The sequence below is a fragment of the Danio rerio genome, chromosome 5 (assembly GCF_052040795.2).
Source record: "Danio rerio strain M-AB ecotype USA chromosome 5, GRCz13ab, whole genome shotgun sequence".
Taxonomy (NCBI): domain Eukaryota; kingdom Metazoa; phylum Chordata; class Actinopteri; order Cypriniformes; family Danionidae; genus Danio; species Danio rerio.
In genome coordinates this window covers 4653364-4677949 of record NC_141025.1, presented here as the reverse complement: position 1 = coordinate 4677949, position 24586 = coordinate 4653364, and the positions used below count along the sequence as shown (strand labels likewise).

At 31.8% G+C, this 24586-nt stretch overlaps 4 long non-coding RNA genes across 6 annotated transcripts in view; 1 reads left to right on the top strand and 3 right to left on the bottom strand.

The window, feature by feature from the left end:
• Positions 1 to 24586, bottom strand: part of LOC147843792 (uncharacterized) — a 1319745-nt gene that overhangs the window by 87442 nt on the left and 1207717 nt on the right. The window lies entirely within an intron of this gene.
• LOC141385734 (uncharacterized) overlaps positions 1 to 24586 on the top strand; it is a 43588-nt gene that overhangs the window by 9839 nt on the left and 9163 nt on the right. The window contains exons 6-10 of one of the 2 annotated variants that reach the window (XR_015944601.1): positions 7525 to 7777; positions 10087 to 10339; positions 13582 to 13834; positions 16544 to 16858; positions 17820 to 18013. This is a non-coding gene — a long non-coding RNA (uncharacterized LOC141385734). Of the gene's footprint in view, positions 1 to 7524; positions 7778 to 10086; positions 10340 to 13581; positions 13835 to 16543; positions 16859 to 17819; positions 18014 to 18474; positions 18752 to 18908; positions 19191 to 24586 lie in introns of those variants that run through there. The other variant, XR_015490894.1, reaches the window with a different exon arrangement.
• Positions 8520 to 11940, bottom strand: LOC148679704 (uncharacterized). The gene is made up of 2 exons (XR_015944602.1): positions 10934 to 11940; positions 8520 to 9883 (listed from the first exon to the last, which is right to left on the bottom strand). It is a non-coding gene; the product is annotated as an uncharacterized LOC148679704 (long non-coding RNA).
• LOC141385737 (uncharacterized) lies at positions 14139 to 16718 on the bottom strand. Of its 2 annotated transcripts, none has more exons than XR_015490920.1 (2): positions 15514 to 16718; positions 14139 to 15413 (listed from the first exon to the last, which is right to left on the bottom strand). It is a non-coding gene; the product is annotated as an uncharacterized LOC141385737 (long non-coding RNA). The 2 variants fall into 2 exon arrangements; XR_015490919.1 differs by having other exon boundaries at positions 14139 to 15392; positions 15514 to 16684.

Below are 24586 nucleotides of genomic sequence, written 5' to 3'. Positions count from 1 at the left end.
ACAATAAAGTTTTAAGCATAAGTATTCAGTTGGTTCAGTGCTAGCTGCTAGTTTTCACACTCATGTAGAATATACTTAAGTGATATTATATATAGGTACCATGAAAGCAATATGCAAACAAAATCAATATGCAAACGTAAAAAGCATCAAATGTTGATCTTGATCTTTGCTCATCCTTGTTTCTCTTCTTCTAAGCTATCAGCATCTTCATTAGACTTTGAAAAGATGTTGATGGAGATGTGTGGTTGAGAGTCTGAGTTCTGAAATCTGCAGTTGTGCATTCATCATCCCTTGACTTGTGGCACTTCTGTATGTGGTACTCAGGCATATTATCAGAATCACTCTTTACTTTGCTCTGATAAACTCTTGCTTCCACACGTTGCACTTAGTAGCTCAGAGCTTTGGAATATTCAGGCTCCTCTGTTTCCGGTCAGCTTTCCCTTGCTGGAGTTGTTTCCTTTCGCTCCTTTGAGGCATTGGTACCTCATCAATGGCATCCTCTTTGGCAGCTGTTGGATTTGCCCCCATCCAGATATGGTCCTTTCCTCCTGAGCTCTCCAGAGCATCCTCAGATAGACTCAATCACCTAGACCAATTGGACCTTGTATCACTGCTCTTTCACATGGCTCCTTTCTGGTTTCCTGCACAGATATCGCTTTGCACATGGCAATTATTTATTTCTTCATTAAAGTCCCTACTGTATTAGACATCTTTGCAAACCATTCCAAGAGGTTATGTGCAAGGTTATAGGTGAGATTATATGCAAGGTTTTATGCAAAGTTTCATGTGGTTTCTTGCAAGGGTCATGCGGTTTCTTGCAAGGTTTCTTTCAAGGGTCGACCCAATAGCAGTTCATGCGATGCAGTGTTAGATGCCTGTTTCTGTCAGTTTCCATGCCATCACTCACCAATGCACTTGTTAGCAAATTAATCCCATTAAGTTTATTTTTTTCACATATTTCATTGAGCGTTGGTCTTGATGGATCATCTTCATCTCTTTCAGCCATTTCTGGTAATTGAGCATAATACAATTATTCTCTCTTTTGCTTTATTCAAAATTTTCCATACTTCTTTAGATGTTTTTATTTATTGATCATTCATTAACTTCATGAATACTTTATGAATGCAAACCCATTATGAACTTATTTCTGAAGGCATTTCAAAATTTAGGAAATACTTCTCTTGTCACAGATGTAATAACTATCCCTGCTTCATAATCTGCTCCTGATGCTACCTCTAATCATCTACTCATCATAGTTTCTCAACAGTGCTTCTTCGCTGAATAATTCTTCATCCAGTCAACAACAAAAACAGTCATCATATCTCACTGTTTGGAGCAATGGTCTCCAGTCAAGTCTTTTAATTGAACTAGAGCTTTGTGAAGTTGCAGATAATTCAATCATCCACATATTGTGACAGTGTCCATCCTAAGATATTTTCCCTAATTTTAACCCCTTTATGCATTCTGGTGTATACAGTGTTTGCTATTCATCAAGCTACACAAGTACAAACAAGTTTCTACCCTCCTCTGGTAGTTACCTAAAATAAACTCAATAGAAACTAAGCACTTAATATATTTACCATCCAAAAGAACATATCTCCACATACAATATGAACTTCAGCTGGAAAATCTTCTCCTATTGATTGCTCTTAAATCATATTATCAACATTAAGCCTCTTTTATCTGTCTTGATTAACCATTTATTTTAATTATCAAATTAACTTCAATTAAATATTATTAGTTACTTATAATTTATTACTACTTTAAATTTAAATTTAAATAGAAATGTCTAGGACAGATTGCATATTACATTATAGATGTTTCTATTAGTGCTCTTATATTTTTACACTATTCAATAGAGTTTTGTACCTATTTCATCATTTAGTGGTTTCATTTCTGGGCAGATCTACATCTGATTTAATTTTAACCCTCACTGTGCTGCATGGCTGATTTTATCTGCATCTCAGTCCTGTAATGACAATCATTTAGTTGGAATTTGACACTTCTTTCTTTTACTAATCAATTTTCTGATCTATATATTAATTCCTTTTTTGTCTTTGAGTTATTTTCTTTTGGCTCATAATTATTTCCTAAGGCACTCCCATTAAACTAGTTGTTTATACAATTTTGATGCACTTTTTTATCAGCTGACTAAAACTTACTGTATGTTTTGTAAATTTCTCTTTGCTCTGTTTTAACTATTATTCCTTATTAATTCCTTATATTGTTTTCTTAAACACTTTTCTCTTTCAATTTTTCTTATAGTAATTTAGAACTGTTACTTTTTGACCTTATCATGTCCTATGAATTAATTTCAATTGTTGTTTCAATCTTCTCTTTAACTGTAAATCATTTTTCTAAATTTGAATCTCTTTCCAGTTTTCAATATCCAATCTTGATTTAGGCCATTCACAATAAGATTATGTAAAGATATTTCCTTTACTTAATTTTAATTTAAATACTTAATTCCATTCTTATTTATTCTCCAAATTATTTATTGCCTTATCAAAAGCTTTTTCTTTTTCTTTAGTTACCACCCTGCATTGTAATTTATCCTTCTATGTTTAAGGAACTTTTATTAAGCCTACTGAAACTTAAACTCAAATTATTTACCATTCATCATAATATATAATTTCATCATTTAAAGTTTTACCTTGAAATTACCATATAACACTTTTTTTTTTACTTAAAAATTTGCATGATAATAATTTCTCAAATTGACAGGAGTCTGATTTGATACAAGAATGGGTAGTTACACTTTTGTTCTTAATTTTTCTTCTGTAATGCTTGAACTTAATTTGGACTTTAGGAGCTACTTTGAGATGGACTGTCAGACTATCCCCCCTCGCAACCTGAGACAACTAGCTCCAGATTGGCGCAACAGTCTTTTCTATGTTGTCCTGAAATTGCTTCATATCAGGGCACAGTGTTTCCCCCTCTCTCTTTGGGCTGGCTTCTTTCTTTGACTCAGCTGATGTAAAGTTCTGGTGGAGCGTTTTTTCTTTTTGATCAATTCATCAGTCTCTTGTTAGTGTCTCTTTTGAATGTCTCTGAACAAATGTAGCTTTTTCAGTCCTCAGTAAATCCTGGGCATAAAGTTCATGTCACAAGTGTCCACAGCCATTTTGCTCTGTGTTTTTCAAACACCTTTCCATTTGCCAGTGTACTCAGATGTCTGGTAGGTACAAGACTACAGTCCCCCAAAGTTCATCCCTATGTCCTCTTAATTAATATATATAGAATTTAGCTCATGACTCTTTTTTTTTTTTTTGCCCCCATTTTTTCCTTCATCAAATAAAGACTCCTTTTATCCATTTTTTTATTAATTAATTTATTTATTTATCTATTTTTGTTTGCTGTTTAACAACTTATTTTTTCTAATTCTCAATCATTTTTATCATATGTAAATATGCTTAATTTTCTATTTGTTAAATTTTCTTATAATTAATTTCTTTGGCTTCAGATTGTGCTTCACTTATTTTTCCTAATCTTATTCTAGTGTTTCCTCACTAGTTACATTACATCTTACACTATTTTAATTTCTCTAACATTTCCATACCTGTTTTAATTCAACAGTACTATATGGTGGCCAAATGTCTAATATACCTGTTCAAAATCCTTACTGCAATAGCTTCAAGTTCATAGTACTATTTTAACTCTACATGTTTGTTTACTTTAAGCATTTTTCCAATCTGAAATGCAATTTTTAATTTTAAATTAATTTTTAGGTACATAAAATATTAATTATATATAATTTTTGAACTCACTATGATGTTCTTTCATTTTTCCTCAGTGTCTATGCTTTACATCTGACTCACTGCTTTTACTACAAATAGCTGTTGGCTCAGATGACAGCCTGTAGCTGACTTTAAAACAGATGACAACAGTCAACTTACTCCACAACAATTTTTTATTGCACTTAAACATAATTTTATCTTTTAAAGCCAAAACTTTTTTTCTTTAAAATGTTACTGTTTTTTCTAATTTTTATCTTATCTCTTTAATATATATTTTTAAACATCTTCTCTTTTTATTCTATTAAACAATGTTTGGACTTTTTTTTTTTTCTCCATTTTCCTATGCTTCTTTTCCTTTTCAAAAATTAGCATTTTTGTCTCTTAGATTTTCCTAATTAATTTTTTTAAGCTTATTTTCCTTAAACAGTTGATCATTAACTCTTCAATTAATCCATATTCATTAAAGTTTTTTCTTCTAATTTATTCTCTATCAAAGAACTAACTTATCTATTTTTATTTATACTGATTTAGTAAATTTATTTCCTTATCAATTTAACAATTTATATCCATATGTAGTTATTTCTATGCTTCAATTTTTTAATTTCTTAGTATTTATTAATATAGCTTTCAGTTGCATTTTTATTAACACTTTTTATTTTTTAAATCTTATTCTATCATTAATATTTTCTTATTTTATTTATCTTATTACATTACTTTATAATATTTCTTTACTCTTTAGCTTCTATCTGTCCTGTGAAACTTTTGTTCTTAAAATAGACAGATTCTTACCACTCCTGAAGCAGACCTTCTTCCAGACTGTCGACATGTCAGGAATTTCAGTCACCTCTCTGCCTAGTTCATACTTAAAAACACTTCAAACACACAGAGATTATTCAGAAAAATGTTTAACTAGTATATTGTTCTTTTCAGTCTGTGTCTTTCAAATGCAATATGATCTTAATTAATTTTATGAGGCTTAAACCTCCTCTGTATCACAATCTCTTCCCTAAACTGCATCACTCTCTATCTTATTGTTCTTAAATCACACAACATATGCAATCTTCCTTTTATATTATAATATAAAACGATAATTCTTTTAAACTCACTCTTATTGCAAACATACTTCTAGACACAATCATACTTCTCACTCATCCTAACCTCATCTCTTACACTGTGTAACCTGAACCTCACCTCTATTCTAGTCTCTCTAGATCAAAGGTGAAGCTTCTAAGCACCCCAGCAACACAGACAAATACACAAATACTTACAATTACATAAATACATCTCACTCCTCTTGAGTGACCTGTCCGAACAGCCTCTAACCTTAGAGCTGTAACCACAGAATTCTTCACTACACTCCTCTTGAGTGCCTGTTACTTCTGCTCCCGTCTTTACTGTCCTTCAGTAAAAATAGCATTTCACAGGATTTTTGCCTTTTTTCCCCCAGCCTCCTGAATAATAATATTTATCATTATTAAAACAGAACGGGTACTCCGAGGTCTTTGCGCGCTTCTCTCTATACTTTATTAATCTGTTTTAACTTATTAATTGTCACCACACTTTAAGAACTTCCTCTTAAAACTTAAAAATGCTCTATGCATATTCTTCATTATTAAAAATTTCCCAAACATGAGTAACAGTTACTAGTTAACGTTTATCCTATCCATCAAGGCCCTCTTAGGAAAACACAGATCATTTGCATGCAAATTGTTATTTTCTTCTGGTATTCAAAACCCCATTGTTTTCCTTTTATATCTTTACTTTTACTTTTTTAGTTTTACTTGTAGTTCGTTATAGCTGGAGAAACAGTTCAAGTGACTTTTTACCGTTACAAGCAGGTCCTTGGTAGAAAAAACACAAACGTATAAGCGAAAATTGCTTACCGTTTTTTATCGTGGCCACATATTTGTGTTTTTCCTCCAAGCCTCAGCATGTCCAGTGTCACTCGTTCGTCTCTGTCCAGCCCCACGATTTTGGGCGGCATTTGTCGTAAATATTGATTTCTCATTAATTACAAATTATCAGACCGGAGGTTTTGAATATCAGGAAATAGACTTTATTCTCCATAATAAAGCCGAGAAAGAGCAGAGCAGACCCCAGAGCATTCTGAAGTCTCTCCTGGACACCTTCTGAAGTCTCTCCTGCACCTTCTAAAGTATCTGTGTTTGTTACAATTTTTATACAGGATTATTTGACACACCCCTAAGTCTCTTTTTAACTCTTGACCATTTTTGAATAGGTTTTTAGTCTAAGGGGTCCTGCTATTCTTGGCTCTCAGCCCACTAGCTCATGTCAGCAGAGATGTTACAGGTCTATGTCAGCAAAGTATAGATGCAACTTATGCAAAGGAATGAGTGTTTACATACATTGTCATGAAAGCATAATCACTTGATACTATGTTACTCATTCTAACTTCTGAAAAAATATAGCTTCATACAAGTATTTAACATATATGATCAGTGCTTTACATATTCAGTTATTCTACACAATCAGTCACTCAGCCTTCTCCTAGTGTTGCTCCTGTAGGCATTCTCATCTTACACAGACATATCACTGTATTTTTAACACACGCTGGCATGTTTGCTGCAAACACTACATACATTTTGAGAAGAGAAAATTAACTGCTTTACACTTAGAAAATACTTCACACTGAGAGAATAGAAATCTTCTTCACATGATGTCCACTTACATTGACCGTTTTATTTTGGTGAATAAAAAAAACTACATTTCACTCTCTGACATTTAGTTTATACAATACTAACATATTACCTCACTGTACATACCCATTTTATTTATTTTTTAACTTCACTTGATCTCCTCATATAAAATGTTTTCACAGAATGTCAGTTGCATTTAGCACATGGCTATCTATCTTTTTTTAGTTAATACATAGATTTTTTAATTAATACATTGCTATTTTTAATTAATACATTGCTTTTTAATTAACACATTGCTTTTTTTAATTAATGCATTGCTTTTTTTATTAACACTTTGCTTTTTTTAATTAATACATTGCTTTTTTAAATTAATACATTGCTTTTTTAAATTAATACATTGCTTTTTTAAATTAAACATTGCTTTTTTTAATTAATACATTGCTTTTTTAATTAATGCACTAGTTTTTTAAATTAATACATTGCTTTTTTAATTAATATATTGCTTTTTTTATTAATATATTGCTTTTTTTAATTAATACATTGCTTTTTTAATTAATACATTGCTTTTTTAATTAATATATTGCTTTTTTAATTAATACATTGCTTTTTTTAATAAATACATTTCTTTTTTTAATTAATACATTGTTTTTTTTAATTAATACATTGCTTTTTTAATTATTATATTGCTTTTTTAATTAATTCATTGCTTTTTTTAATTAATACATTGCTTTTTTTATTGATACATTTCTTTTTTTAATTAATACATTGCTTTTTTATTAATACATTGCTTTTTTTAATTAATACATTGCTTTTTTAATTAATACATTGCTTTTTTTAATTAATATATTGCTTTTTTAATTAATACATTGCTTTTTTTTAATACATTGCTTTTTTAATTAATACATTGCTTTTTTAATTAATACATTGCTTTTTTAATTGATATATTGCTTTTTGTAATTGATACATTGCTTTTTGTAAATGATTGCACATCTTTTGAATGAGTTTAAAAAGTCAATACTCATCTCAGAAACCACTTTCATTTCAAGGTTTTCTATAATCCTCCACTGATTATAAAAGTGAACTATACATACTACACCAAGCATTTATAAGTGTGCCTCATTTTTTGTCAGATTTACTGGGGGAGCTGCAGCACAAAACTAACTGAGCCCAGAGGTGGAGCTGCACCAGGAGACCCACTGAGCCCAGAGGTGGAGCTGCACCTGCACCAGGAGACCCACTGAGCCTAGAGGTGGAGCTGCACCAGCAGACCTACTGAGCCCAGAAGTGAAGCTGCACTGGGAGACCCACTAAGCCCAGAGGTGGAGCTGCACGTAAAACAGTTGTAGATGCAAGCACAGTCAAGAGAGGAACAAAGGAGCAGATGTAAAATCATTAAACACTCGTTTATGAATAACTTTCTGATGTTCTTTCATGCAGGATATGGAAAACATTACCTAGATTTAAGATGAACATTTTTTAAAAATAATTTAATGTGATGATAAAATTGGATTTTTAAAATTCAGTGTTATTTGAAATGTATATATTACATTATTATATATGTGGACACCATGCAATTAATGTACGCTCAATTATTAAGGACAATGAAATAAATAACAATTATGACAAAAGCATTAACACACATGCAGAAACCTTTCAGCAATATATGTAAATCATGGAAAACATTGACTGTTATTTATAACAGTTTATTATAACTTCATTTATCTCAGTTACAATATGTCAACATCTGAAATTGAACACAACATAGTTTCAGTTAAAACGGATTTCTTTACAGGATTCAAGAATTTTTTTTTTAATTTTCTCCAAAAGCCCTAAATGGTTATTCAGGGTAATATATAATTTTAAATGTCTGTTTTGTTACCATATAAAACTATTTCTAACATTGTTGAGAAAATAGAAGAGGTAGGTTACAGAATCAGACGTGTATTGCAGTTTGTCTGCACTGTTGCTTGATGTCCACATACTTTGACAGGTGGTTTTGGTGAATAAAAACAAATATATTTTACTCTTAAAATTAGTTTATAAAATACTAACATATTACTTCACTGTACCCTTTTTATTTTTTACATTAGTTGAGCTCCCTGTATAAAATGCTTTCACAGAATGTCTGGTGCATTTAGCACATGGCTATTCATCACTGCCAGACATCTTCTATTAATGATGTCATCATGGAACAAACCTGCTAGTAAATCCATTCTATATTATCAACAATGCTGTGAACTGAAACAATGAAATAACAATATAATAACAAAACAAAAGCATTAACACACATGCGGAAACCTTTCAGCAACACATGTAAACCATGGAAAACATTCACTGTTATTTATATCAGTTTATCAGTTACAGTATATCAACATTTAGATTAAACACAAAATAGTTCAGTTCCAGCGTATTTCTTTAAGAAACTATTTTTTTATTTTCTCCGAAAGCCCTAAATACTTAATTATGTTGATATATAACTGTTACATGACTTTTTTATTACAATATAAAACTATTTATAACATTGAGAAAATAAAAAATCAGGTTACAGAATCAGACTTGCATGATGTCCACTTACATTGACCGTTTTATTTTGGTGAATAAAAAAAACTACATTTCACTCTCTGACATTTAGTTTATACAATACTAACATATTACCTCACTGTACATACCCATTTTATTTATTTTTTAACTTCACTTGATCTCCTCATATAAAATGTTTTCACAGAATGTCAGTTGCATTTAGCACATGGCTATCTATCTTTTTTTAGTTAATACATAGATTTTTTAATTAATACATTGCTATTTTTAATTAATACATTGCTTTTTAATTAACACATTGCTTTTTTTAATTAATGCATTGCTTTTTTTATTAACACTTTGCTTTTTTTAATTAATACATTGCTTTTTTAAATTAATACATTGCTTTTTTAAATTAATACATTGCTTTTTTAAATTAAACATTGCTTTTTTTAATTAATACATTGCTTTTTTAATTAATGCACTAGTTTTTTAAATTAATACATTGCTTTTTTAATTAATATATTGCTTTTTTTATTAATATATTGCTTTTTTTAATTAATACATTGCTTTTTTAATTAATACATTGCTTTTTTAATTAATATATTGCTTTTTTAATTAATACATTGCTTTTTTTAATAAATACATTTCTTTTTTTAATTAATACATTGTTTTTTTTAATTAATACATTGCTTTTTTAATTATTATATTGCTTTTTTAATTAATTCATTGCTTTTTTTAATTAATACATTGCTTTTTTTATTGATACATTTCTTTTTTTAATTAATACATTGCTTTTTTATTAATACATTGCTTTTTTTAATTAATACATTGCTTTTTTAATTAATACATTGCTTTTTTAATTAATACATTGCTTTTTTTAATTAATATATTGCTTTTTTAATTAATACATTGCTTTTTTTAATACATTGCTTTTTTAATTAATACATTGCTTTTTTAATTAATACATTGCTTTTTTAATTGATATATTGCTTTTTGTAATTGATACATTGCTTTTTGTAAATGATTGCACATCTTTTGAATGAGTTTAAAAAGTCAATACTCATCTCAGAAACCACTTTCATTTCAAGGTTTTCTATAATCCTCCACTGATTATAAAAGTGAACTATACATACTACACCAAGCATTTATAAGTGTGCCTCATTTTTTGTCAGATTTACTGGGGGAGCTGCAGCACAAAACTAACTGAGCCCAGAGGTGGAGCTGCACCAGGAGACCCACTGAGCCCAGAGGTGGAGCTGCACCTGCACCAGGAGACCCACTGAGCCTAGAGGTGGAGCTGCACCAGCAGACCTACTGAGCCCAGAAGTGAAGCTGCACTGGGAGACCCACTAAGCCCAGAGGTGGAGCTGCACGTAAAACAGTTGTAGATGCAAGCACAGTCAAGAGAGGAACAAAGGAGCAGATGTAAAATCATTAAACACTCGTTTATGAATAACTTTCTGATGTTCTTTCATGCAGGATATGGAAAACATTACCTAGATTTAAAAATTGTTTTTTTTAAATAATTTAATGTGATGATAAAATTGGATTTTTAAAATTCAGTTTTATTTAAAATGTATATAAAAATCAGGTTACAGAATCAGACTTGCATGATGTCCACTTACATTGACCGTTTTATTTTGGTAAATAAAAAAAAACTACATTTTACTCTCTGACATTTAGTTTATACAATACAAACATATTACCTCAATGTACATACCCATTTTATTTATTTTTTAACTTCAGTTGATCTCCTCATATAAAACGTTTTCACAGAATGTCAGTTGCATTTAGCACATGGCTATCTATCTTTTTTTAATTAATACATTGCTTTTTTAATTAAAACATTGCTTTTTTAATTGATACATTGCTTTTTTTAATTGATACATTGCTTTTTTGCATTTAGCACATGGCTATCTATCTTTTTTTAAATGAATACATTGTTTTTTTATTAACACATTGCTTTTTTAATTGATACATTGCTTTTTTTAAATAATACATTCCTTTTTTAATTAATACATTGCTTTTTTAATTAATATATTGCTTTTTTAATTAATACATTGTTTTTTTATTGATACATTGCTTTTTTAATTAATATATTGCTTTTTTTAAATAATACATTCCTTTTTTAATTAATACATTGCTTTTTTTAATTAATATATTGCTTTTTTAATTAATACATTGCTTTTTTAATTGATACATTGCTTTTTTTAATTAATACATTGCTGTTTTTATTAACACTTTGCTTTTTTTAATTAATTCATTGCTTTTTTAAATTAATACATTGCTTTTTTTAATTAATACATTGCTTTTTTAATTAATATATTGCTTTTTTTATTAATATATTGCTTTTTTAATTAATGCATTGCTTTTTTTATTAACACATTGCTTTTTTAATTAATACATTGCTTTTTTTAATTAATACATTGCTTTTTTAATTAATGCACTGCTTTTTGTAATTAATACATTGCTTTTTTAATTAATATATTGCTTTTTTTTATTAATATATTGCTTTTTTTAATTAATGCATTGCTTTTTTTATTAACACATTGCTTTTTTAATTAATACATTGCTTTTTTAATTAATATATTGCTTTTTTTAATTAATACATTGCTTTTTTAATTAATACATTGCTTTTTTTAATTAATACAATTCTTTTTTTAATTAATACATTGCTTTTTTAATTAATACATTGCTTTTTTAATTAATATATTGCTTTTTTAATTAATACATTGCTTTTTTAATTGATACATTGCTTTTTTAATTAATACATTGCTTTTTTTAATTAATACATTGCTTTTTTTATTAACACTTTGCTTTTTTAATTAATACATTGCTTTTTTTATTAACACTTTGCTTTTTTAATTAATACATTGCTTTTTTAAATTATTACATTGCTTTTTTAATTAATACATTGCTTTTTTTAATTAATACATTGCTTTTTTAATTGATACATTTATTTTTTTAATTAATACATTGCTTTTTTTATTGATACATTTCTTTTTTTAATTAATACATTGCTTTTTTTATTAAAACATTGCTTTTTTTAATGAATACATTGCTTTTTTAATTAATACATTGCTTTTTTTATTAACACATTGCTTTTTTAATTAATACATTGCTTTTTTAATTAATACATTGCTTTTTTAATTAATATATTGCTTTTTAATTAATACATTGCTTTTTTATTGATACATTTCTTTTTTTAATTGATACATTGCTTTTTTGCATTTAGCACATGGCTATCTATCTTTTTTTAAATGAATACATTGTTTTTTTATTAATACATTGCTTTTTTAAATAATACATTCCTTTTTTAATTAATACATTGCTTTTTTAATTAATATATTGCTTTTTTAATTAATACATTGTTTTTTTATTGATACATTGCTTTTTTAATTAATATATTGCTTTTTTAATTAATATATTGCTTTTTTAATTAATACATTGCTTTTTTAATTGATACATTGCTTTTTTAATTAATACATTGCTGTTTTTATTAACACTTTGCTTTTTTTAATTAATTTATTGCTTTTTTAAATTAATACATTGCTTTTTTAATTAATGCACTGCTTTTTGTAATTAATACATTGCTTTTTTAATTAATGCACTGCTTTTTGTAATTAATACATTGCTTTTTTAATTAATATATTGCTTTTTTTATTAATATATTGCTTTTTTTAATTAATGCATTGCTTTTTTTATTAACACATTGCTTTTTTAATTAATACATTGCTTTTTTTAATTAATACAATTCTTTTTTTAATTAATACATTGCTTTTTTTAATTAATACATTGCTTTTTTAATTAATATATTGCTTTTTTAATTAATACATTGCTTTTTTAATTGATACATTGCTTTTTTAATTAATACATTGCTTTTTTTAATTAATACATTGCTTTTTTTATTAACACTTTGCTTTTTTAATTAATACATTGCTTTTTTTATTAACACTTTGCTTTTTTTAATTAATACATTGCTTTTTTAAATTATTACATTGCTTTTTTAATTAATACATTGCTTTTTTTAATTAATACATTGCTTTTTTAATTGATACATTTCTTTTTTTAATTAATACATTGCTTTTTTTATTGATACATTTCTTTTTTTAATTAATACATTGCTTTTTTATTAAAACATTGCTTTTTTTAATGAATACATTGCTTTTTTAATTAATACATTGCTTTTTTTATTAACACATTGCTTTTTTAATTAATACATTGCTTTTTTAATTAATACATTGCTTTTTTAATTAATATATTGCTTTTTTAATTAATACATTGCTTTTTTTATTGATACATTTCTTTTTTTAATTAATACATTGCTTTTTTTTAATTAATACATTGCTTTTTTAATTAATACATTGCTTTTTTAATTAATACATTGCTTTTTTAATTAATATATTGCTTTTTTAATTAATACATTGCTTTTTTAATTAATACATTGCTTTTTTATTTAATACATTGCTTTTTTATTGATATATTGGTTTGTGTAATTGATACATTGCTTTTTGTAATTGATTGCACATCTTTTGAATGAGTTTAAAAAGTCATTACTCATCAGAAACCACTTTCATTTCAAGGTTTTCTATAATCCTCCACTGATTATAAAAGTGAACTATACATACTACACCAAGCATTTATAAGTGTGCCTCATTTTTTGTCAGATTTACTGGTGGAGCTGCAGCACAAAACCAACTGAGCCCAGAGGTGGAGCTGCACCAGGAGACCCACTGAGCCCAGAGGTGGAGCTGCACCTGCACCAGGAGACCCACTGAGCCTAGAGGTGGAGCTGCACCAGTAGACCTACTGAGCCCAGATGTGGAGCTGCACTAGGAGACCCACTAAGCCCAGAGGCGGAGCTGCACGTAAAACAGTAGTAGACGCAAGCACAGTCAAGAGAGGAACAAAGGAGCAGATGTAAGATCATTAAACACTCGTTTATGAATAACTTTCTGATGTTCTTTCATGCAGGATATGGAAAACATTACCTAGATTTAAGATGAACATTTTTTAAAAATAATTTAATGTGATGATAAAATTGGATTTTTAAAATTCAGTGTAATTTGAAATGTATATATTACATTATTATATATGTGGACACCATGCAATTAATGTACGCTCAATTATTAAGGACAATGAAATAAATAACAATTATGACAAAAGCATTAACACACATGCAGAAACCTTTCAGTAATATATGTAAATCATGGAAAACATTGACTGTTATTTATAACAGTTTATTATAACTTCATTTATCTCAGTTACAATATGTCAACATCTGAAATTGAACACAACATAGTTTCAGTTAAAACGGATTTCTTTACAGGATTCAAGAATTTTTTTTTTAATTTTCTCCAAAAGCCCTAAATGGTTATTCAGGGTAATATATAATTTTAAATGTCTGTTTTGTTACCATATAAAACTATTTCTAACATTGTTGAGAAAATAGAAGAGGTAGGTTACAGAATCAGACGTGCATTGCAGTTTGTCTGCACTGTTGCTTGATGTCCACATACTTTGACAGGTGGTTTTGGTGAATAAAAACAAATATATTTTACTCTTAAAATTAGTTTATAAAATACTAACATATTACTTCACTGTACCCTTTTTATTTTTTACATCAGTTGAGCTGCTTGTATAAAATGCTTTCACAGAATGTCTGGTGCATTTAGCACATGGCTATTCATCACTGCCAGACATCTTCTATTAATGATGTCATCATGGAACAAACCTGCTAGTATATCCATTCTATATTATCAACAATGCTGTGAACTGAAACAATGAAATAACAATATAATAACAAAACAAAAGCATTAACACACATGCGGAAACCTTTCAGCAACACATGTAAACCATGGAAAACATTCACTGTTATTTATATCAGTTTATCAGTTACAGTATATCAACATTTAGATTAAACACAAAATAGTTCAGTTCCAGCGTATTTCTTTGAGAAATTATTTTTACTTAAAGCCCTAAATACTTAATTATGTTGATATACAGTTGAAGTCAGAATTATTAGCCCCTCTTTGATTTTTTTCTTCTTTTTTAAATATTTCCCAAATGATGTTTAACAGAGCAAGGAAATTTTCACAGTATGTCTGATAATATTTAATAATAAGCTGTTAAATGTCTGTTTTATTACAATATAAATGAATACAAGCAGGTTACAGAATCAGACTTGCTTGATGTCCACTTACATTGACCGTTTTATTTTGGTGAATAAAAAAAAACTACATTTCAAATTAAATTTAGTTTATAAAATACTAACATATTACCTCACTGTACATGCCCGATTTATTTATTTATTTTTTTCCTTGTATAAAACTTTTTCACAGAATGTCTAGTGCATTTAGCACATGGCTATCTATCTTTTTTAAAATTGATACATTGCTTTTTTTAATTGATACATTGCTTTTTTAATTGATAAATTGCTTTTTTTAATTGATACATTGCTTTTTTAATTGATACATTGCTTTTTTTAATTGATACATTGCTTTTTTTTAATTGATACATTGCTTTTTTTTAATTGATACATTGCTTTTTTAATTGATACATTGCTTTTTTAATTGATACATTGTTATTTTAATTGATACATTGTTATTTTAATTGATACATTGCTTTTTTTAATTTGAACATTGCTGTTTTGTAAAACCTACTTTAGTACAGAATACATCTCACAACAATTACGAACAAAATAAATAAACTAAAACGAGAGAAATTATCTTAGTTATACAATCAAAGTATAAACGGAAACCAGGGGTAAAAAAATAAATAAATAGGTAAGATAATAATAAGAATAAAAAAAATTATTTCATTAAATGAAATTTACAATGCTTCATATGTTTTTTTTAGCTTTTCTATTTCTAATGTTACATAGTGTAGTACCATATTATTAAATCTCCTTTACAAAATGCTCACAATTTGGCTTAGCTTTGGCTTATTTCTTAACATGAATATGGTATTTTTCAAGTAATATTATAAGTTGCATAAGAAAATATGTTGTACTTTTTGAATAAATTCCATGTTGTACTAAAGCAAACACATGGCTTAATCTTCTATTAATGATGTCATCATGGAACAAACCGGCTAGTATATCTATTCTATTTGATCAACAATGTTATGAATTGTCTTATATCATAATAAAACAGACTAAAACCTAAAAATATTAAACTTTAAAAATATCTAGATAAAATTTTGCTTAATTCATGCAAGATAGAATTTATAAATGAGTGTTCAATGATCTTACCTTCTGCTCCCTTTTTCCTCTCTCAACTGTGCTTGCTAATACAACTTAGTATAAAATGTTTTTACTGACTGTCTGGTATATTTCGCACATGGCTATCACTGTCAACCATCTTCTATTAATGATGTCATCATGGAACAAACCTGCTAGTATATCTATAATTAAGTCCATTCAATCTTTTTAAAGAGTTCAAATACACTGAAGATCACAATGACCACTTTCAATTCAACTTTTCCTTTTCCTCCACTGATTATAACAGTAAACCACTTGTACTACACCAAACATTTTAGAAATTATAATTTCAAAAATCATTAGCATAGCCTAAAAAGAGAGTCTACGTGTGCATCGAAAAAACTAAGTTGTGCCTTATTTATTGTCAGATTTATTTAAATATTTTCAATTGTTGACTTGGGCTCACTAGTGGGCTGCACCAGGAGACCCTCTTAGCCCAGAGGTGGAGCTGCACCAGGAGACCCACTGAGCCCATAAGTGGAGCTGCACAAGGAGACCCACTGAGCCCTGAGGTGGAGCTGCACCAGGAGACCCACTGAGCCCAGAAGTGGAGCTGCACCAGGAGACCCACTGAGCCCAGAGGTGGAGCTGCACCAGGAGACCCACTGAGCCCAGAGATGAAGATACACATAAAACAGTTGTAGTTGCAAGCACAGTCAAGAAAGGGAAAAAAAGAGCAGAAGGTAAGATCATTAAACACTTGTTCAATAAATTGTTTCTGATGCTGTATCATGCATAAAATATGGAAAACATTACCTAGATTTTTTAAATATATTTATATATATATATATATATATATATATATATATATATATATATATATATATATATATATATATATGTGTGTGTGTGTGTGTGTGTGTGTGTGTGTGTGTGTGTGTGTGTGTGTGTTTTTAGTATTTTAATGTGATGATAACATTAAAATCTATTTTAATTTAAACAAATCTGTTTTATTTTAAAATGATCTAACTGGACAATCTGCAACTAATGAGTAAAATGGGACATAAAGCCACTGCTGATAATATGGAATTTTATGTTTTTTATGACATGTTGTGCTATTTATATCAGTTCAACTATTAAGAACAATTATATTACAATATAATAACAAAGAAACATATTGTAGTAACAATAACAGTAGTAACATATTTAGAAATCATGTCATGGAATGTCATGGAAAAGTTTCACTGCTGATTGTAAAAACTTAATATGACTTCATCCTTATCCTACTTCAGGTGGATTCATTTCAGTTATAGTATATCAACATCTGAAATGTAAAATAACAGTTTCAGTTAAAACTAATCTCTTAACAGCATCTGAGAGTTTATTTTTATTTTTTGTAAGATCCCTAAATAGTTATTCGTGTCGATAGATTTGTTAAATATCTGTTTTGGTACAATATAAAACAATTTATAACATTTAAAACAATTGAATATATACTAGCAGGTTACAGCATCAGAACTGTAATGCAATTTGGCTGCACTGTTGCATGATGTCCACATACATTGACAGTGGTTTTTGCTGAATAAAAAATACATTTTACTCTAAAATTTAGTTCATTAAATAGTAACATATTCGTAATATGTTACTGCACATATTATATTTGTTTAATGTATATTAATCTCCTTGTGTAAAATGTTTTTACAGAATGTCTGGTGCATTTAACACATAGCTTTCACTGTGATATAATTAATCATGTCATCATGGAACAAACCACCTAGTATATTAATTTTATTTGTTCAACAATGCTGTGAATCATTTTTTATATTAAAATATATATTTTTATTGTTTTGCCAGATTTATGTGTAAAATAATATCAGAAGGTAATTTATAAATGATGAGTGTTCAATGATCTTACCTTCTGCTCCCTTTTTCCTCTCTCAACTGTGCTTGCTAATACAACTTTGTATAAAATGTTTTCACTGACTGTCTGGTATATTTCGCACATGGCTATCACTGTCAACCATCTTCTATTAATGATGTCATCATGGAACAAACCTGCTAGTATATCTATAATTAAGTCCATTCAATCTTTTTAAGCAGTTCAAAGTCACTGAAGATCACAATGACCACTTTCAATTCAACTTTTCCTTTTCCTCCACTGATTATAACAGTTAATCACTTGTACTAACTACACCAAACATTTTATAAATTATAATTGCAAAAATCACTAGCATAGCCTAAAAATAGAGTCTAGGTGTACATAAAAAACGGGTTAAAATAAATAAGTGTGCCTTATTATCAGATTTATTTAAATATCTGACAATAAATGAGGCACACTTCGTTAAATTCTTGTCTTGAGCTTGCTGATGGAGCTGCACTAGGAGACCCACTGAGCTCAGAGGTGGAGCTGCACCAAAAGACTCTCTTAGCCCAGAGGTGGAGCTGCACCAGGATACCCACTGAGCCCTGAGGTGGAGCTGCACTAGGAGACCCACTGAGCCCAGAGGTGGAGCTGCACCAGGAGACCCACTGAGCCCTGAGGTAGAGCTGCACTAGGAGACCCACTGAGCCCAGAGGTGGAGCTGCACATAGAACAGTTGCAAGCACAGTCAAGAAAGGAAAGTAAGGAGCAGGAAGTAAGATAATTAAAGGGTCATGAAACCCATGTCGTAGCAGGGAGTTTACACACCTGGGATTAAGAAAAAAGTCAGTAAAATGGGAGAAAAGAGGGAAGGATTTGCATTAAAAGGGAAGCTTTATTATGTGCATATTTGTTCATTTGCATACTGGCAGTGCAAACCAGCACACAATGAGGTGATGGAGAGTGATTTGGCACACTTAGTTAGATTCTTGTCTTGAGCTTACTGATGGAGCTGCACTAGGAGACCCACTGAGCCCAGAAGTGGAGCTGCACCAGGAGACCCACTGAGCCCCGAGGTGGAGCTGCACCAGGAGACCCACTGAGCCCTGAGGTGGAGTTGCACATAGAACAGTTTCAGTTGCAAGCACAGTCCAGAGAGGAAAGTAAGGAGCAGAAAGTAAGATTATTAAAGGTTCATGCTTTTGCACTTATACAAAGCGGATTGTGTTATATTGTTGTCCACAATGTGGTAATAATATTAAAGTGAACTACTTAGTGACTTCCTTCACTTTGTTTATGTCAAAGAAGTAATGTCTTACATAGCCATCTGAATAAACAAAGTAGGCTACGTTTAAGCACACACCTACCAAAATTAGGAGAAGAACTGTGTCTTCTTTATTACAGAAGGCAACTGGCAAATCCAAATTCCACCATTTCCAGATTTGAAAAGCTCGCAGATAAACAAACCAATTTCTCTCACGTGTTATTACGCCACAGCAAGACAAATGCTTGTGGGAAATTTGTGTGTGTGTGTGTGTGTGTGTGACTCATGTCTCAGAACAATGACATTGCAAAAGGTAAGTTCCTCACTGTTAGGTAAGACAGAGGAGTCAGATGAAACTCTCATGCATGATAATGAATTAAATAATAGTGCACTGTGATTGGATTGAACCAATTAATGTCATAATAGTGTTTTTAGCAACACCCCACACACATACATCTTTCATTTTCGGCAAAAAAAGTGTTTTAGGGTTTCAATACCCTTTCATTTTACAGTATGTGCCTGTATGTAAGCATGTACAGTGTGCATGTACTGTATATACACTCACATATGCCAATCCCATGGCAGCAACTCAATGCATTTAGGCATGTAGACATGGTCAAAACAATCTGCTGCAGTTCAAAGCGAGCATCAGAATGAGGGAGAAAGGGGATTTAAGTGACTTTGAACGTGGCATGGTTGTTGGTGTCAGACGGACTGGTCTGAGTATTTCAGAAACTGCTGATCTACTGGGATTTTCATGCACGACCATCTCTAGGGTTTACAGAGAATGGTCCGAAAAAGAGGAATTATCCAGTGAGCGGCAGTTCTGTGGGCACAAATGCCTTGTTGAGGCCAGAGGTCAGAGGAGAATGGCCAGACTGGTTCAGCTGATAGAAAGGCAACAGTAACTCAAATAAGCACTCGCTACAACCGAGGTCTGCAGAAGAGCATCTCTGAACACACAACACGTCCAACCTTGAGCCAGATGGGCTACAGCAGCAGAAGACCACACCGGGTGCCACTCCTGTCAGCTAAGAACAGGAAACTGAGGCTACAATTCACACAGGCTCACCAAAACTGGACAATAGAAGATTGGAGAAACGTTGCCTGCTCTGATGAGGCTCCATTCCTGTTGACACATTCGAATGGTAGGGGCAAAATTTGCCGTCAACAACATGAAAGCATGGATCCATCCTGCTTTGTAAAAACGGTTCAGGCTGGTGGTGGTGTAATGGTGTGGGGGATTTTTACTTGGCACACTTTGGGCTCATTAGTACCAATTGAGCATCGTGTCAACACCACAGCCTACCTGAGTATTGCTGCTGGCCATGTCCATCTCTTTATGACCACAGTGTACTCATCTTCTGATGGCTACTTCCAGCAGGATAACGCACCATGTACTCAAATGGCCTCCACAGTCACCACATCTCAATCCAATAGAGCACCTTTGGGATGTGGTGGAACGGGAGATTGGCATCATGGATGTGCAGCCGACAAATCTGCAGCAACTGTGTGATGCTATCATGTCAATATGGAGCAAAATCTCTGAGGAATATTTCAAGTACCTTTGTTGAATCTACGCCATGAAGGATTAAGGCAGCTCTGAAGACAAAAGCGGTCCAACCCGGTACAATCAAGGTGTACCTAATAAAGTGGCTGGTGAGTGTACACAAATATGTAGTGTACAGTGTGTGTGTATGCATTTAACTAACTACATATGTGTTGTTTAATTTGTTTTATTTGTTTGTACATTTGTTGCTTTTGGTATGTGTTCACCCATTCCTTTTTATTTTTGCCGATATTGATGCTGTTTCTTAATATTTGTTTGTTTGTGAAGCGCTTTGAATTGCATTTATGTAGGAAAGGTGCTGTACAAATAAAAATGTATTCATTCATTTATGCTTAGTCCCTTATTTATCAAGGGTCACCACAGCGGAATGAACTGCCAACTATTCGAGCATATTTTTTTACGCTGTGGATGCTCTTTCAGCTGCAACCCAGTACTGGGAAACACCCTCACACCCTCATTCACACACATAAACTACAGCCAACTTAATTAATTCAATTCCCCTATAGCGCATGTGTTTAGACTGTAAGGGAAACCGGAGCATTCAGAGGAAACCGACGCCAACATGAGGAGAGCATGCAAACACACACAGAAATGCCAACTGACCCAGCCGGGAATGGAACCAGCAACCTTCTTTCTGTGAGACCACAATGCTAACCACTGGGTTTATTCATGAATTTGCAGATGTTAAATATGTTTACACACATACATTTACAAAGGAGGTGTCTTTGAAGAGAAGTCGCCGAACAAGTAGCTCACACTGGATCACAAAAGGTCACACACACACACACACACACACACACACACACACACACACACACACACACACACACACACACACACACACACACACACACACACACACACACACACACACACACACACACACCTGTGATAGATGACAGCTGTCCAAAGGTTTGGCTGAATCATTAATCAAAGTCATTAAACTGGGACTCGTTAAAATGATTCAAACCCTGCAGACGCCGAGAGGGTGATTAATAATCGATTATTAGCGCTGCTAGATGCATCCGCTGACCTGAGAACAGCTGATGGTGTTATTATTGTAGGTGTCAAAGGACAGAAGGGTGCGGCCGCTCAAATCAGTGTTGAGTAACACAGCTCAACCAACCCGTACGGCCAGATTTCACTGCGCGCACTTTACTATAAATACACACACACACACACACACCTAGATGACACAATCTGCAGCAGCTGACATTCAGACATAATGCCAGAAAATCTAAATTGTGGTTAAAGAATCGAATTCAAAAGGTTGTGATCCACACTCACAGGTGCTATGTAGGTTTCTGACTCTAAAGCATAACACCAAAATATGTTTGCAGATATTTCAGAAACATGCAAAGTGAACACTCTTGTTTATCTGAAAAACAATGCTGAGGTCAGATATTCTGCCTTTAAAATGTGCTCTACGTGCCAGAACGGCTGTCTTTGTTTTGGTCATTTAACCCACCCAATGCCAGTTGCCTTGTTGGAAAACAGTGTATTTCATTCATGTATTCAGTCATGAAGGCTCTCAGAGTATGCGCCTGTGACCAAAATTGGTAGAGCTGTGAACCTACACTAGTCTCACAGTTCGGTTCGGTTATGATTATCATGCCATCGATTCGGTTCAATTCGATATTTCGGTGTATCACGGTGCATTGACGGTGCTTTCCATACACAGTGTTATATTTTCTTCACAGCAGCAGTTCTTGTATTAAAATGTATGAATATATTTAAATTTATATACTATTTGTAATACAATTTTGTCATTTAATACAAACAGTCAGAGAAATAAACTTTAACTTTAAACAAAATGAGCATTTAGCAAATAATATAAACAAATATAAATATCCAGCTCAATTTCTGATTCTTGTCTAGTTCTCTTACTGAACGTTCACACCGAAAGCGGCAAGAGCGTCCAAGGTCGCTCTGGCCGCCCTGGCGACAACGCTCTCTGCCTTCAGCTTCTGCGGCGAGATCGTCAAAACTCGCTACATTGATCTCGTATTTAAAGGAGCCGTTGCAGCATATCAGTTACATTCCTGCATAAAACATGTTTCTAGCGTGAAAATGTTGCGCACTTCTTATCAAATTCATACAACAATGGAAGATCAAGTTGCGTGTGGTGTGGCTTTGCTCTATTTATCCAATATGTGTTCATATGTCTGAAATATCCTGAAGCAGCAGTACTGTTTTGTACTGTCACATCGTGTGAGATTCCCACTTTTTTAAGATGAATTTATATAACATTAATGAACATCAGTAACTCGCCAGTAACTTATTTAATGTATGTTCCTGTAGGAAAAAATTGTAAATAATTGGACATCCGGCGACCGCAATAATCAAACCCTTGGGAACAACTGTGGTCGGAACCAAAGTTCACAGGTCTGTGTTCCCTGAACTGCTATCAAGCGGTGGACTTCTTCATTCTGATTGGTTGCCGCCGAACCGCGTCATAGCTCATTACCATAAAGTTGACTTCATTTCAACTCTCCTCGACGCTCACGCCGGTGAAGACATGCCGCGCTGCTCCTCGCCGCTTATCGCCGCCGGCTCTCATTGAAAATGAATGACTTCCGGCTACTTTGACGCTGTCGCCGCTTTTGGTGTGAACGTACGGTTACACCTCTTTGATTGGTCACACCCTCAACAAAAACGGTTGCAATTGGCTCTTGCGCAATGCGCTCTTCACAGATGAGTGACACTGAGCGGCAGGCGGCAGGGGCGATCTCACAGCTGATGTATGATAAATACGGTGGAGAAAACTCTGCAGACACGCGCTCGTTTCTGTATCCAGAAGTAACGCAGTAAAACAGCCGAGAGGAGAAGAAAAGCCACGCCAGCAGGGTAAATGGGCCACTGTGTGTATGTGTGTGTGTGTGTGTATGCGTGTGTGTGAGAGAGAGAGAGAGATTCATTCTCTCGATCTCAGTGAAATAGGGGCTTTTGCTGTTAATGTCAGTGAAAGACTGATCCAGCAAACACACACAGTGAAATTGTGCACAGTTTATGAGTATTAAGTAGTTAGAGCGTTGTAAATACTCGCGCTCGCCTCCCTCGTGACAGCGCATATGAGGTAAACGACGTCAGTAATAACCGGTTATGATTATTACTTAACCGATACCGAATTGTCCAATTGTTCTTGCACCGAAGAAACGATTAATTTTGACACCCCTAGAAATTAGACCTCCGGTGGACAGTAGCAGACTCTGAAATGAGATGCAGATTCAGAGTTCCACATGAGGTGGTTATTAATTAGCAAATAATATAAATATTACGAATATAAACATAAGGTGAGCAGGTTACATTGAAAATATTAACACTAATACTAATAATCCATGACAAAAATCATCAATAACACACTTTTGCTAAGCCAGTTTGTTTGTGATTAATTAGGTCCTTACTCTGAGAACCTTCATCCATTACATCTCCTTTACTGCAGCAAAAAATATGAAATAAATGTGCGACAGATTACAGAAAAAATACAGACTGAACACAAGAGCACACCAGCACTTGGGCCCGTTCCTTTAAAAGAGTAATTAGTAATAGTTACTTCTCACAAGTAGCAACTGAGTTACATATAAAAGTAACTAATTACCAGGGAGGTGACGCAGTGGCACAGTAGGTAGTGCTGTCGCCTCACAGCAAGAAGGTCGCTGGTTTGAGCCTCAGCAGGGTCAGCTGCCGTTTGTGTGGAGTTTGCATGTTCTCCCTGCGTTCGCGTGGGTTTTCTCCAGGTACTCCGGTTTCCCCCACAGTCCAAACACATGCGGTAC